This window comes from Cricetulus griseus, chromosome 3 (assembly GCF_003668045.3).
Source record: "Cricetulus griseus strain 17A/GY chromosome 3, alternate assembly CriGri-PICRH-1.0, whole genome shotgun sequence".
Taxonomy (NCBI): Eukaryota; Metazoa; Chordata; class Mammalia; order Rodentia; family Cricetidae; genus Cricetulus; species Cricetulus griseus.
Genome location: NC_048596.1, coordinates 225,321,774 through 225,335,599, shown reverse-complemented (window position 1 = coordinate 225,335,599; position 13,826 = coordinate 225,321,774). Strand labels below are relative to the sequence as shown.

At 39.9% G+C, this 13,826-nt stretch overlaps 1 pseudogene; it reads right to left on the bottom strand.

The window, feature by feature from the left end:
• Positions 1-12,322: 12,322 nt before the first annotated feature.
• LOC100754456 lies at positions 12,323-12,973 on the bottom strand (annotated as a pseudogene).
• Positions 12,974-13,826: the final 853 nt, after the last annotated feature.

Here is a 13,826-nt window from a genome sequence, read left to right as displayed (position 1 = left end):
AAAATAAGTATTTTCTGCCTACTAAATTGAAATGAAAATCATATTGATATCAGTGGATATATAACAGTAATTCATCTGGAATGAGCTGTCCTGCTCTTCGTACTCAGTAGGTGTAGCTGCTGATATTCCACCTTCAATCCATGCTTATATTCTACTTTGTAGCGATAGTACTCTTACATTCACATTCTAATCTCAAATACGTTTTTGCCATCAGTCCTCTTTCATAAGGCCAGTGTGCTCATATTTGTATTGCTACTGAGTACTCATTTTGAAAGAAAATGTTGCCTGCATTCTGACTTTGCACTCTCCTGGATTTTCAATTCTCTTCTTGGCTGCAGTGTTTTACATACAGATCCCATGTAAAAACAGAAAATGCAATGCAAAATAAGGACTCAAAGAGATTCCAATGCTGTTGTGTGACTCTTCCTAGGGAGATAATAAAAGACATCTATTCAATATATAGGGGGTACCAAGGACAAACAAATAGCGCATTCCATTCAGTTTGAAGTAGAAGAAACAATGTACTTAATAGGGTTATTTATCCATGCATGGGTAACTAAAAGACAACAGTGTCATTGAAATCCCTAGTCCCTTCATAAGTAATAACTCATAAAAAGAGTACTATCGATTTGTCTACTGAACTAGCAAGCATCTCCACTGAGATTTTCTCCTTTCCATGCAGTTGTTTACTGCTTGTGTAACACTAGGATGTTGGGGAGAGCAACTTGTGAGTCATGTTCATTTCTGAGTTTCATGAGCCTTATATGTGTTTTGTCAGGCTCCTAAATAGAATGAGTTTCCTGAGCTTAATGATTATTAGGATGCTCCCTCCCTGCTCCCCAAGGGAATATTTCAACTCGGAAGAAATAACTATCCAAGAGTTTTCTACAAGCAGAATTGCAAATGGTAATATGTATTAAGTCATTTTCCACATTTTATCCATATCAATGGCTAATTTGAGATGTCAACTTCAGTGGATTAAGGGGTGCTTAGAAACTGGTGAAGCATTATTTATGGAACAGTTTGTGATGTCTCAGATTTCAGTCTGTGACCCAGAAAACCGACTAGAATGCCTTTCTTTAACATGGGCTACAACCATTTAATTGACTGAGGAGTAGATTGGAAAGAAGAGTAGAATATGGGAAAAATGCATTCTCTGTGTCTTCCCATTGCAACAAGAGGGTTTCTTCTAGTGCAGCCCTTGATGTTGAAGTGAAGGTTTTCCAGAGTCAGGGATGTGCACAGTTATCATCCGTGGAGTATTAGCATTTGACTAGGGTCTGTGCTGTCTGCATCACTGATTCAGAAGTTCTGGATTACATGACTAAACAGTGCTATCAGGTTTATTTCCCTCTACAGCATGCACAGAAGGTATTAGGGAACTTTTCTTTCCTTCTTTCTTTCATCTAGAAATAATCTTATTTTACATATCAATCCCAGTTCCCTCCACCTTCCATCCTCCACACCTCACCAACCCCATCCCACTTCCCAGTGCGGGTGAGGGCTTCCAAAGGGGATCATCAAAGACTGTCACATCATTTGGGGGAGTGCCTAGGCCATCTTCCATGTTTCTGGGCTGAGAGAATATCCCTCCATGGGGAATGGGATCCCAAAGTCCATTTGTGCACTCCGGATAAATACTGGTTTCAATGTCAGAGGTCTCATTGACTTCCCACGACTCCTAAATGGCACTCACATTCAGAGGGCTTGGTTTAGTCCAGTGCTGGTTCCCCAGCTGTCAGACTGGGGTCCCTGGGCTCTTACTTGGTCAGGTCAGCTCTTTCTGTGGGTTTCACCAACCTGGTCTTGACCCATTTGCTCATCCATCCTCCATCTCTACAACTGGATTCCAGGAATAAGACTCAGTTCTTGGCTGTGGTGTCTGCTTCTGTTTCCATCATCTACAGGATGAAGGCTATAGGAAGGCATTTAAGGTAGTCATCAATCTCATTGTAGGGGAATGGAATTTAAGATAGCCTCTCCACTATTGCTTAGATTCTTAGGTGGGGTCATCCTTGTGGATCTTTGGACATTTCCTTAGTGCCAGATTTCTCTTTAAACCTGTAATGACTCCCTCTATTAAGGTATGTCTTCTATTGATCTTCTCCATTCTTGACACTCAGTCTTCCTGATCCTTGGTGTTCTCCTCCCCCTCCTTTTCTCCATTTCTCTTTTCCTACATCCTTCCCCCCTCCCATGTGCTCCCAATTTGCTCAGGAGCTGCTGTCCCTTTCCCCATCTCCAGGAGAACATGTATGTCTTTCTTAGGGTCTTCTTGTTTCCCAGATTCTGTGGCAGTGTGGATTGTAACCTGGTAATCCTTTTCTATACGTCTAATATCCGTGTATGAGTGAGTATTTACCATGTGTGTCTTTCTTTGACTGGGTTACCTCACTCAGGATGGTTTAATCCAGTAATATCCATTTGCCAGCAAATTTTAAGATTTCATTCTCTTTTTCCTTCTGGGTAATAGTCCATTGTGTAAATGTACAACTTTCTCTCCATCAATTCTTTGGTTGAGGGGCTTCTAGGTTGCTTCCAGGTTCTGGCTATTAAAAGCAAATCTGCTATGAACATAGTTGAACAGATGTCCTTGTTATATGAATGTGCATCCTTTGGGTGTATGCCTAACTATACAATTACTTGATCTTGAGGTAGACTGATTCCCTTTTTCCTATGAAACCACCAAACTGATTTGCAAAGTGGCCACACAAGTTTGCACTCCCACTAACAATTGAGGAGTGCTCCCTTTCTCCACATCTCCATCATAAACTATCATTTGTGTTTTCTATTTTAGCATTCTGGCATGTGTAAGATGGTATCTCAGAGTTGTTTTGATTTGCATTTCCCTGATGGCTAAGGATGTTGAACACTTTCTTAAGTGTCTTTTAGTCATTTTATATTCCTCTATTGAGAATTCTCTATTTAGTTCTGTACCCCACTTTTTAACTGGATTATTTGGTGTTTTGGTGAATAGCTTCTGGAGTTCTTTGTATATTTTATAAATCAGCCCTCTGTCAGATGTGGGGTTGGTGAATATTTTTTCCCAGTCTGTGGGCTGCTGTTTTGTCTTGTTGACTGTGTCCTTTGCCTTACAGAAGCTTCTCAGTTTCAGGAGGTCCCATTTATTGCCGGTCTCAGTGTCTGTGCTACTGGAATTATGCTCATGAAGTGATCTCCTGTGTCAATTTCTTCAAGGGTACCTCCCACTTTCTCTACTAAGAGGTTCAGTGTGCCTAGATTTATTTTGAGTTCTTTGATCCATTTGAACTTAAGTTTTGTGCATGATGACAGATAGAGATCTATCTGTAATCTTCCATGTGACAGCACCATTTGTTGAAGATGCTTTCTCTTTTCCATTGTATAATTTTAGCTTCTTTTCAAAAATCAAGTGTTTGTACGTGTGTGGATTAATATCATGGTTTTCAATTCAATTCCATTGGTCTACCAGTCTGTTTTGATATTTAAGTATAACTAATAAGAGGAATGAACTGTGCTACATGGAAGCAAAGATCATAATCAACTTAGATGTTGAGGAAAGGCTGTTGAGAAAGTCAGGCTTGAACTGAGTTTGAGAAAGAAGTAGAATCAATTAGTAAATGTAAGATGGAGGAGCCTTCAAATAGAGGAGACAGAAGCAGGGAGAAGGGTATGTTGACAGCACTGACAATATGGCTGCTAACTGCAATTCCTGAATAGTAAAGAGTCCATGGAAATGTAGAGCAAACTCAAGCTGCAGCATTGGTATAATTATGCACAGGGCTGTGGCTGGCCTGTTTAGGAGCTTTGTCTTAATCCTAGGATCACTGGAATGTTATTAAAAGGATTTGATGCATGTGATGTTCCCTTTGAAAAGATTACTCTGGCTGCTGCATGTAGAATGAATTAAGACTTCCATATATGGGCTATGTGATGGACTAAGTATTGGAAATAATCCCTAAAGTGTGTATAAATTCGAACCATACTTGAAATTAAGAAAGAAATAGAAGCTTTAGGTGGGAAAAATGACAAGAGAAAAAATGATGGTGTCAGATTCCATTGAGGAGGTAAGTTCTTAGAAAGGTTTGCTGTTCCTTCCGTGTAACCTAGAACCATAGTTTAGTGGATTTTTGTGAAAAGAAGACAAGGAGCAATCTCATGTCTTTGCAAGGAATGATTTTGAATATAATACTTCCAAAAAAGGCCTTTGAAGAAAAATATCATGTTGGAAGTGTGACGAAAAAAGAAAAATTAAAAAAAATCCAATTATCAAATGACATGACATTATATCATACATCACTAAGCAGTATACTATAGATCCCAGGAGTATGTGAACACCCTACTGTCATGAATCATGAGCAAAATCTATTGTGAGATTTAATTCTCTGTCATATGAAAGGGCCAGGAATACTGAAACACGAAAATACAATTTGTCACTAACATGTAACCCTCATAAAAATGAGAGAAATAATTCAAATTGTTTCTACACATATTCTCATTTTCATAATATTTAAATAAAACTAAAATACTGTAGAATATTATTTTAACTATGTAAACATGTGTTATATTTGTTTATGTTGTAGAGTATAACTTTAACTATGTAAAGGTATGTTATGTTTTTTTTTAAGATGCATTAATTTAATGACATAAAGATGTGTTGCTTTGCCTGCCTTAGCCACCTGATTGGTCTAATAAAAAGCAGAATGGCCAATAGGTAGGCAGGGGAGGAATAGGTGAGGCTGTCAGGAAAAATATAAGTATCAGGAGGCATCTAGCCTCAGAAATTAAGGGAAGAAAACAAGGAAGAAAGAGAAAAAGATACCAGGGGCCACCCAGCCAGGCAGAAACCATAAAACAGGATATACCAAATGAAAGGAAGGTAAGAAAGGCCTGAGGCAAAACGTAAATGAATAAAAGCAAGTTAATTTATGTATAAGACCTACTGGGGTAAGCATGAGATATGTTGAGCATTCATAAGTAATAATGAATTTCTTTGTGTTTATTTTGGGAGCTGGTTGGTGGCCAAAAGAAAATCTACTACAATAATACCTTGTTATGCTCAAATACAACACTTAAAAAAAAAACATGCAAATTTACCATTGTGTAAGTATAGAAAAGAAAGAGTAAGTAAATATCCAGTGTGTTTTATACAATACAAGCAAACACACACACACACAAACACACAAACCAAGTTAGACAATATAGATAACTATAATTTAAAAGAAATATATTTTTCTGGATTGATTTCACTTACAAAATTAAATCAAAAAACAGATAAGCAACTTAATTAGACCTATTAACCCTAATGATATAGAAGCAGTCATCAAAAGTCTCCCAACTGGTCTACACTCTGCCCTCTGTCCTTGGCAGGCGCCCTAGCCTCAGGTGAGTCTGGGCAGTGCTCTGTCCCCCCCACCCAAACTCCCACATCAACCCCTTCTTGCTTCTGCATGAACCACCCCCAGACAAGAGTGAACCTGCTTAAATTGGAAGGCCCACCCTGAGTCTAGACACACCTCACCCCAGTCCACTCTCCGCCCTCTGTCCTGCTGAGGGAGCCCAAGCCTCAGGTGAGTCTGGGTGCTGCTCTACTCCCCCAACCTCCCCTGATCATCCCTTGCTCCCTTCTGCCTGAAACACCCCCCCCCACAAGAGTGGACCTTCCCAGACCAGAAGGCCCACCCTGAGTCCAGACACATTGCACCCTTGTCCACCTACCACCCTCTGCCATCCAGCATGCCAGAGGCTGAGCCACCCTAGAGAGAGAGGGGCCCCAGCTGCACTCACTGGAAGAAGAGATGGGAAGAAGACAGAGTAAGAACACACTCAACAACAAAAAAACCAATATGACACCACCAGAATCTAGGGACTCCACAGCAGCAAGATCTGAAAAACCCAACACAGAAGATGAAGAAGAGATGGACCTCTAAAAGTATCTTAGGAAGATGATAGAGTCCTTTAAAGAGGAAACAAGAAAATCCCTTAAAGAAATAGAAGAAAAAACAAGCAAAAAATTACATGAGATGGAGGAAAAGATAAACCAAAACATTCAAGAAGTAAACAAAACTCTTACAGAATCTAAAGAAAGCCAAGAAAAAACAACCAAACAAGTGAAGGAAGCACTCAAAACAGTTCAAAGCATGAAAGCTGAAATAGAAACAATAAAGAAAACACAGAATGAGGCAATGCTGGAAATAGAAAGGCTGGATAAATTATTAGGAACTAAAGATGAGTATAACCAATAGAATTCAAGAGATGAAAGAGAGAATCTCAGTTGTTGAAGACTCTCTAAAGGATATACAGTCATCGACCAAAGAAAATCTTAAGTCCAACAAATCCTTAACACAAAATATCCAGGAAATATGGGACACAGTGAAAAGGCCGAACCTAAGAATAATAGGTATAGAAGAAGGTGAAGAAATACGGCTCAAAGGTACAGAAAACATATTCAACAAAATCATAGAAGAAAACTTCCCCAACCTACAGAAGGATATGCCCATGAAAGTACAAGGAGCTTACAGAACACCAAACAGACTGGACCATAAAAAGAAGTCCCCTAGACACATAATAATCCTAACACCAAACCTTCAGAATAAGGAGAAAATATTAAGAGCAGCAAAGGAAAATGGCCAAGTAACATACAAAGGCAGAACTATCAGAATCACCCCTGACTTCTCAATGGAAATTTTAAAAGCCAGAAGGTCCTGGATAGATATCCTACAAACACTAAGGGAGCATGAATGCCAAACCAGACTACTGTACCTAGCAAAATTTTCCGCCACTATAGATGGAGAAAAAAAGATATTACACGACAAAACCAGACTTAAACAATACATATCCACGAATCCAGCACTACAGAAAGTTCTGGAAGGAAAACTCCAACCCAACGAAGATAACTACACTCACAAAAACATAGGCAATAGATAATTCAATTTTATCAAACACGAAAATAAACAGGAGGGCGAAATCCACACACAATGACACCACCAACAATAAATCCAAAACAAACAAGAACAATCAATGGACATTAATATCCCTCAATGTCAATGGTCTTAACCTGCCCATAAAAAGATACAGGCTAACAGAATGGATACGAATACAGAATCCATCCTTCTGATGTTTACAAGAAATACACCTCAACTTCAAAGACAGGCGTTACCTCAGAGTAAAGGGTTGGGAAAAGATTTTCCAATCAAATGGGCCCAAGAAACAAGCTGTTGTAGGAATCCTAATATCTAAAAATTAGACTTCAAACTAAAATCAATCAAAAGAGATGAAGAAGGGCATTTCATGCTCATCACAGGAAAAGCCCATCAAGATGAAGTCTCAATTCTGAACATCTATGCCCCAAATACAAAGGCACCCACATTCGTAAAAGAAATATTTCTAGAGCTCAAACCATACATAAAGCCACACACACTTACAGTAGGAGACTTCAACACCCCGCTTTCACCACTAGACAGGAGCACCAAACAGAAACTTAACAAAGAAACAAAGGATGGAACAGAAGTTATGACCCAACTGGGTTTAACAGATATCTATAGAACATTCCATCCAAACACAAAAGAATATACCTTCTTCTCAGTGCCACATGGCACCTTCTCTAAAATTGACCACATAGTTGCCAACAAAGCAAACTTCCACAGATACAAAAGAATTGAAAAAAAAAAAAAACCCTCTTATCTTATCATATCACCATGCTTTAAAGCTAGAATTCAACAGCAATGCAAATTGCAGAAAACCTACAAACTGGTTGAAATTGAATAACACCCCATTGCACCATTCCTGGTTTGAGGAAGAAATAAAAATAAAAATTAAAGACTTCCTAGAATTTAATGAAAATGTAGATACAACATACCCAAAATTATGGAACACTTTGAAAGCAGTGCTAAGAGGAAAGCTTATAGCACTAAGTGCCCACATGAAGAAACTGGAGAATAGTCACACCAGAGAATTGACAGAACAACTGAAAGTTTTAGAGTAAAAAGAAGCAAACTCACCAAGGAGGAGTAGATGCCAGGAAATATTCAAACTGAGGGCTGAAACAAATAAAGTAGACACTAGGAAAACATTACAAAGAAACAATGAAACAAAGAGCTGGTTCCTTGAGAAGATCAACAAGATAGACAAATCTCTATTCAAACTAACCAAAAGGCAGAGAGAGAACATGCTAATTAACAGAATCAGAAACAGCCAGGTGTTGGTGGCTCACACCTTTAATCCCAGCACTCGAGAGGCAGAGGCAGGTGGATCTCTGTGAGATCGAGGCCAGCCTGGTGTCCAGAGAGAGTGGCAGGATAGGCTCCAAAGCTACACAGAGAAACCCTGTCTCAAAAAACCAAAACAAACAAATAAACAAACAAAACAAAATCAGAAACAAAAAGGGGGATATAACAACAGACACTGAGGAAATTCATAGAATCATCAGGTCATACTTTGAAAACCTGTACTCCACAAAATTTGAAAATCTAAAGGAAATGGACAGTTTCCTGGATTTATATAACTTACCAAAATTAAAGCAAGAACAGATAAGCAGTTTAAATCGACCTATAACCCCCAAATGAAATAGAAGCAGTCATCAAAAGCTTCCCAACCAAAAAAAAGCCCAGGGCCAAATGGCTTCACTGCAGAATTCTACCAGAAATTCAAACAAAAGCTAATACCAGTATTCCTCAAATTGTTCCAAATAATAGAAGCAGAAGGGACATAGCCAAACACTTTTTATGATGCTACAATCACTTTGACACCCAAGCCACACAAAGATACAACCAAAAAAGAGAACTACAGACCAATATACCTAATGAACATAATGCAAAAATACTAAACAAAATATTGTCGAATCAAATCAAAGAACACATCAGAAAAATCATCCACTATGATCAAGCAGGCTTCATCCCAGGGATGCAAGGATGGTTCAACATATGAAAATCCATCAGTGTAATCCACCATATAAAAAAAACTGAAAAAGAAAAACCACATGATCATCTCACTAGATGCTGAAAAAGCTTTTGACAAAATCCAACATCCCTTCATGATAAAGATCTTGGAGAGAACAGGAATTATAGGAACATATCTAAACATGATAAAACAATATACACCAAACCAAGAGCCAACATCAAACTAAATGGAGAGAAATTCAAAGAGATTCCTCTCAAATCAGAACAAGAAAATGCTGTCGACTCTCTCCATATCTCTTCAATATTGTACTTGAAATTCTAGATAGAGCAATAAGACAAGAAAAGGATATCAAAGGGATACAAATTGGAAAGGAAGAAGTCAAACTTTCACTATTGGCAGATGATATAATAGTCTACATAAGTGACTTAAAAAACTCTACCAGGGAACTCCTACAGTTGATAAACACATTCAGTAAAGTAGCGGGATACAAAATTAACTAAAAAAAATCAGTAGCCCTACTATATACAGATGATAAATCCAATGAGAAAGAAATCAGAGAAACATCACCCTTCATAATATCCATAAGCAACAAAAAATATCTTGGGGTAACGCTAACCAAAAAAGTGAAAGACATGTACACTAAGAACTTTGAGTCTTTAAAGTAAGAAATTAAAGATACCAGAAAATGGAAAGATGCCCCATGCTCTTGGATAGGCAGGATCAACATAGTAAAAATGGCAAGCTTGCCAAAAGGAATCTACAGATTTAATGCAATCCCCATCAAAATCCCAACACAATTCTTCACAGACCTTGAAAAAACATACTCAACTTTATATGGAAAAACAAAAAAAAAAAAACAGGATATCCAAAACAATAAAGGATATTCTGGAGGCATCACCATCCATGACTTCAAACTCTATTATAGAGTCATAGTTCTGAAAACAGCTTGGCATTGGCACAAAAATAGACAGATAGACCAATGGAATCTAATTGAAAACCCTGATATTAACCCACACACCTATGAATACCTTATTTTTGACAAAGATGCTAAATCTATACAATGGAAGAAAGATAGCATCTTCAACAAATGGTGCTGGCACAACTGGATTCGGGCATGCAGAAGATTGCAGATAGATGCATATCTGTCATCAAGCATAAAACTTAAGTGCAAATGGATCAAAGATCTCAACATAAATCCAGCTACTCTATATCTTCTAGAAGAGAAAGTGGGAGATACCCTTGAACAAATTGGCATGGGAGACTGCTTTCTGAACATTACAACAGTAGCACAGACATTGAGATCTTCAATTAATAAATGGGACCTCCTAAAACTGAGAAGCTTCTGTAAGGCACAGGACACAGTCAGTAAGACAAAACGACAGCCCACAGAATGGGAAAAGATCTTCACCAACCCCATATCTGACAGAGGGCTGATTTCCAAAATATACAATGAACTCAAGACGATAGCCACTAAAACACCAAACAATGAAATTAAAAAGTTGAGTGCTGAACTAAATAGAGAATTCTAAACAGAGGAATCTGAAATGCCTGAAAGACACTTAAGAAAGTGCTCAAAATACATGGCCATCAGAGAAATGCAACTCAAAACAACTCTGAGATACCACCTCACATCTGTCAGAATGGCTAAAATAAAAAACACCAATGACAATCTATGCTAGAGAGGATATGGAGAAAAAGGAACACTCCTCCATTGCTGGTGGGAGTGCGAATTTGTAAGACCACTTTGTAAATCAGTATGGTGACTTCTCAGAAAAATGGGAATCAGTCTACCTAAGATCCAGCAATTCTTCTCTTGGGCATATACTCAAATAATGCACGTTCATACAACAAGGACATATGTTCAACCATGTTCATAGCAGCATTGTTTGTAATAGCCAGAACCTGGAGGCATCCTAGATGGCCCTCAACTGAAGAATGGATAGAGAAAGTATGGTGCATTTATACAATGGAGCACTACTCAGCAATGGAATCTTGAAATTTGCAGGCAAATGGATGGAACTAGAAGAAACCATCCTGAGTGAGGTAACCCAGTCACAAAAAGACCAACATGGTATGTGCTCATTCATATATGAATTTTAGACATAGAGCAAAGGATTACCATCCTACAATCCTCTTCACCAAAGAAACTAGGAAACATGAAGGACTTAAAGGAAAAATTCATGGACTGCAGGAATGGGAAGGGGCAGGAACTCCTGAGATAATTGGGAGCATGAGGATAGGGGAGAGGGAGCTGCCAGTATGAGAGGAGGAGAAGGGGAGAGGAGAGGAGGAAATATAGGAGCAGAAATATTGAGTTGGGGGAAGAATAGAGAACAGGATGAGAGAGACCATATTAGAGGGAGCCATTATAGGTCCAAGGAGAGATTTGGCACTAGGGAGATTTCCAGAGACCTACAAGGATGATACAAACTGACAATCTAGGCAATGATGGAGAGGATAACCTAAATGCCCTTCCCCTATATTGAGACTGATGACTACTTTTTATGCCATCCTAGAGCCCTCCTCCAGTGGCTGATGGAAGCAGAGGCAGACACCCACAACTATACACTGAACTGAACTCTGGAACTTAGTTGCAGAGAGGGAGGAATGAAGATTGAAGGGGTCGGTACCAGGCTGCTGAAACCCACAGAAACAGCTGGGCTGAACAATGGGGAGCACTTCTCAACCCCAGACTGCTGTCTGGGAGCCTAGTACAGGACTAATCCAGACCCCTGAACATGGATGTCAATGAGGAGGCCTCTGCACTCTAAGGGAACCCTGGTAGTGCATTAGTATTTTTCCTTGGTGTAAGAAGGGACTTTGAGAGCCCATCCCATGTGAAGGGATGCACTCTTGGCCTGGACACATGGGGAAGGGCCTAGGCCTGGCCTAGGATGATGTGGTTAGCTTTTGGGAGCCCCCATCGAGGGCCCTACCCTGCCTGGGGAGTGGAGGGTGGATGGGGTGGGGGGGTATGTAGGGGGTAGGGGAGGAGGGGTAGGGGTGAGGGGAGAGAGAGGAAAAGGGATTGATATGTGAAACAAGCTTTTTCCTAATTTGAACTAATAATAAAAAAAGCTAGCCAATACAAATATGATCACCAACAATACTCTTTTAAGTCACCCTAGTAAACTCATTGGTTCACCAAAAAAAAAAAAAAAAAAAAAAAAATGTATGGCAAACAGTACAAAATGTATGCAGAAGACTCATAGAGGCTATAAAGCTGGTGTCATAAGTAGCTCACCCTTGAAACAAGGACAGGTTTTCAAGTGATACCCAGTAAGTTCTTGATTCCTGTTTTCAGAGTTCCTATTCTTCAGCAGGATGTAACTGAGCAGCTCAATATCGTGCAGTAAAAAACAAGCATTCTTCTTAGCAAACCCAAAATGTCAAAGGAAATTTGTAAAAGATAAACTTTTCACAGTTATTCATAAATAAAAGTGCATTAAGTATTGGAGTAGGACATGCAGTTTAAAAACGACGTGAATCTCTTTGGCTTAGGCCATCTTTTAAAGGCTCTTCTCAGACCTCTGGCATTACTTATTATGCTCATGACTGTTTGACTACTATGAGCTCCTGGAAGCTGTTGATTGATGGGTTCCCGGCCACTGCTTCTACCAGAATATGGAAGATGATATCTCCTTGATTCAAGCCCAGTCTGAACACCATTTCCAACTGGTCCAAATGTACCTGTGCTCACTCTATCCTTCTCAGAACCAGCTTTGTTCTGCTACCCTCGATAATCTGGGCTTGGTTCACTGAAATTTGGCACTTCTGAACACACCATACAAAATTCTCCAATTTTTTGAAGTTCACCACCTATTCCAGTATAAAGTGTCAGGCATCCTTTCCACATTGATGCATACCCTCTGGTCAAACGAATAATATCCCCTGTGTGTATGAGCCCTCCAATCTCATCCCATACAGAAATAGTGATGCTTCCTGTTCCATCAGCTACTTTACAGGATCTCACTTCATGGCTGTCTTTGGTTTTGGTCATGCGTCCTATCTCCAGGATAACAAAGAGGACATTTAAGTTTTTCAGTCCCGCCTTAATGTCTTTTATAAAAAGAGGAGGGTCGTTGACCCCAAGCATACTGAGGCAGGTGTGGCTATGCTTCAGAAACCTGCTGGGAAAAGCTTGGGGGGGAGGCAACCTGGGGCGGGGCTGGCGACCAGGGTCAGGAAGCCATTATTCCGGACAGGGAAACCAGCCCTGGAGGTACCGAGCCAAAAGAAAAAAAAATTGGAGGTGGGGGATACGCTCACAAGTTCTAAAATCAAAAAGATGATGCACTCTACACACCGAGTGGTCGGCAAGCAAAGAAGTGTGCAGACTGCCGCCTGGGCTAAGAAAAGAGGCACCAGGGGACGGCTCTGACCCAGTCTCGCTTTCTCTCCCACAACACAGGCACACATGCGGGCGCCCTCAGTCCTAGGCTCCTGGAAGCCACCTTGATAGCAAAATGGCAATGCAGCAGACCAACAACTCAGCAGACCAACTACTCCTCCCACCTCCTCAGCACAGACTGCCAAATGCGCCCTCTGGTGGGCTTTATCAATCGCATCCTGCCCCTTATGACATCTCACGATGTTGCCATGCCTCTCGGGGCGGGATAAAGAGCCACGCAGGAATCTGTTCTTTAATTGCAACACATTTGTGAATTTTCTAATTTTATTTATCTTAGTGACTGTCTTGGGTTTTCTATTGCTGTGAAAAAAAAAACACTATAATCAAAAACAATTTTGGAAGGAAATTATTTATTTGGTTACATATCCTGAGTCACAGTCTACTGACAGAAGTCAGGGCAGGACCTGGAGTCAGGAAGCCACAGAGGAATGTTGTTTACTAGCTTGCTTCCCATGGCTTGTAAGAACCCCCTGAAGCTCATGCCTCCAGGATCCCAGCCCAGGATCGGGGTCACTCCAATCACTGGGCAGAGTCAAAA